This window comes from Carlito syrichta, unplaced genomic scaffold (genome assembly GCF_000164805.1).
Source record: "Carlito syrichta isolate Samal-C Ts95f unplaced genomic scaffold, Tarsius_syrichta-2.0.1 Scaffold315405, whole genome shotgun sequence".
NCBI classification, from domain to species: domain Eukaryota; kingdom Metazoa; phylum Chordata; class Mammalia; order Primates; family Tarsiidae; genus Carlito; species Carlito syrichta.
The window spans coordinates 182,759-186,285 of NW_007259501.1; positions in this window are offsets into that span (position 1 = coordinate 182,759).

Sequence of the window (3,527 nt, forward strand, 5' to 3'; positions counted from 1 at the left end):
AAGTTTATTTTTAACAAGTAAACATTCACTGACAGGGGCTGCTTTGTTATCATGACAGAAAAGATCTGAGAGAGAGTCGGGGTGGGTGTTTGTGCGTATGTTTCTCAGAATAGCAAGAGAATGTGCAAAATGGATCAGGGAAATCAGTACTAGGATTAATTTGCACATTTCATAATATCCCATAAGCAGTGTAAAATCTGAAGGTTTAAAACTTGATTTAAAGTGTGAGGAAAGTAAAATGGCCTAATGGCACACAAAAGCAACAAGCAGGAACAAAAACTAGTAAGAATCTACAAGTAGGCCCAAGAGAAAATTGTTAATATTTGTTGAATACTTATGGTTTATTTTTAGTTATCTTGTGAGCTGTTTTTCACTCATTATCAGTTTAATCATCATAACAATATTATAAAGTGGCTATGATTATCTCAATTTTACTTATGAAGAGATTAAGTAATTTGCCCCAGGTCACAAAACTGTAAGTAGCATAATCAGCCTTCTCAAACAGATCTGCTTATTATTAAAAATTCTGGGCTTTCTCTTCTCCATTCCTCCTGCATGAGGGATGTATAAATCTAATTTAGCACAAGGGAGGTTTTAATTATGACTGAGGAAGGACACCAGAGTCATTTCAAATACTTCCTTAAAGACCTGAAACCCAATACAGCTCATGCTGGGACATCCTGAGAAAAAAGAACAAGACAATGTCATCTACAATTCTTATCCACATAACTCAAGAAAAACTTTATAAAATCACAGAAAGACCAGGAAAAAGCAATTAAGATGATCAATAGGCTAGATAAGCCATTATATAAAGATAGACTAAAAGAATTGTAAAAGGATTGATATGAAGAAAATCATGAATACCGTAAACAAGAGGGTTCTTTAGATCAAGCAGATATCTCAAAAAGTTTTTTGCAAAGGAAAATTTAGAAATAAGTAAAGGAAGAAAATAACCCAGCTTTAAAATAGACAAAAGACTTAAACATTTCTCCAAAGATACACAAGTGAACAATAAACTCATAAAAAGATATTCAACATCATTAGTTATTACAGAAATGTAAATCCAAGCTATAATGAAATACCATTTCACAACCACTAGCATGGCTATAATAAAAAGACAGACAATAATAACTGTTAGCAAGGATGTACAGAAATAGGAATGCTCATATTTTGCTAATGCAAAGGTAAAATGGTGTACTCAGAAAAGTTTGTCAGTTCCTCAAAAATATAAACATAACCTAACAATTCCATTTTCAGGTGTGCATTAAAATAAAATGAAATGTGTCCACAAAGAAAATTGTACATGAATGTTCATTATGTACATTATTCACAATAGCCAGAAAGTGGAAACAACACAAATGTCATCAGTTGATAAATGCATAAGCAAACTGAAATATAACCGTAGAATGGAACATTATTTGACATAATGTTTTCTAGTTTTATTCATGTTGTAACATGTACCAGTAGTTCACTTATTTTTAAAATAAATGAACTATTGGTACATGTTACAACATGAATAAAACTAGAAAACATTATGCTAAGTGAAAGAAACCAGTCACAAGGGACAACATATTGCATGATTACATTTAATGAAATGTTCAGAATAGGCAAATCCATAGACAGAAAGTAGATTAAAGTTTACCTAGAGCTAGAGGGAGAAGAGAATCAGGAATGACAGTTGATGGGTACAAGATGTCTTTGAGGTAAGGAAATGTTCTAAAGTTAGATTGTACATAATTCTGTAAGTGTACAAAGAAACATTGAACTCTATACTTTAAATGTGTGAATTTTATAGTATATGAATTACAACTCAACAAAGCTTCTGAAAAATAAGGGTAAAGTAATATCCAACCCTCATTTATTATTTTTAAGAAACTTCCAGTAAACTAGGAATAGAAGGGGAAATTCCTCAACTTAATAAAAAATACTACCCCCAAAAAAGATAACCCTACAGCTATGATTACACCTAATGCTGACAAACATGAAACTTTCCTACTAAAATTTGGGAACAAGGCAAAAGTGTCCTTTCTCACCATTGCTTTTTATTGTACTAGAAAGTCCTAGCTAATGCAATAAAACAAACAAACAAAAAAGTTATACAGATTGGGAAGAAAATTTCTCTTTGCTCACAGATGACATAGTCATCTGTGTAGAAAACTCTATTGACAAAAACAACTTCCAAATCTAATGGATGATTATAGCAAGGTTGCAGGATACAAGGTCAATAAAGAAAAGTCAATTACTTTTCTATATATCCACAACAAATAAGTGAAATTTAAAATTGAAAACACAATACCATTTACATTAGCACCATCAAAATTAAATACTTAGAAATGAATATAACAAAATATGTAAAAGAGCTACATGAGGAAAGCTACAAAACTCTGATGAAATAAATCAAATAATTAAATAAATGGAGAGGTATTCCATGTTCATGGACAGGAAGACTCAATAGTGTGAAGATGTCAGTTCTTCCCAACTTAACCAATAGAGTCAATGCAATTGCAATCGCAATCAAAATCTCAGCATGGCCAGGCTCAGTGGCTCAGCCTGTAATCCCACGCCTTTGGGAGGCTGAGGTGAGTGGATTGCCTGAGCCCATGGGTTCGAGACCCGCCTGGGCAGGCAAGACCTCATCTCTACAATAAATCAAAAAATTAGCCAGGCGTGGTAGCACGCGCCTGTAGTTCCGGCTACTTGGAAGGCTGAGGCGGAAGGATTGCCGGAGCCCAGCAGGTGGAGGCTGCGGTGGCCAGAAGTGGCCACTGCACTCCAGTCTGGGCAACAGAGTGAGACTCCAACTCAAAAAAAAAAAAAAATCTCAGCAAATTACTTTGTGAATGTTAACATATTTTTTTGTAAAAATCTATAGGGTATATGTGAATTTTTTTTACATGCTTATAACACATAGTGATTAAGTCAGGATGTTTAGAATGCCCATCATTGAGGACAATACATTTTTTATTAACTATAGTCACCTTACTCTGCTATCAAATTGACTTGATTCCATCTAGAATCAAGTCAATATGATAGCAGTATGTTTATATCCTTTAACCCACTTCTCTACCTCCTCCTCCTTTCCTCCCACTCACCCTTCCCAGTCTGTTATCTAACTTTCTACTCTTTATTTCTACATGACCAAATATTTTAGTTCTGATATGTGAGTGAGAACATGTAATATTTGTCTTTTTGCACCTGGCTTATCTAATTTAAAATAATAGCCTCCTGTTCTATCTATGTTACTGAAAATGACAAAATTTTCTTCATTTTATGGTCAGATAGCATTCCATTATATATGTGTATATGTATATATATATATATATATCACATTTTCTTGATCCATTCATCTGTTGATGGACACTTAGGCTGATTTCATTTCTTTACTATTATGAGTAGTGCGGCAATGAGCATGTGAGTGGAAGTATCTCTTTGATATATTGATTTTATTTCCTTTGGGTAGATACCCAATAGTGGGATTGCTTAATCAAATAGTAATTCTATTTTTAGTTTGTGGGAAATCTTCATAT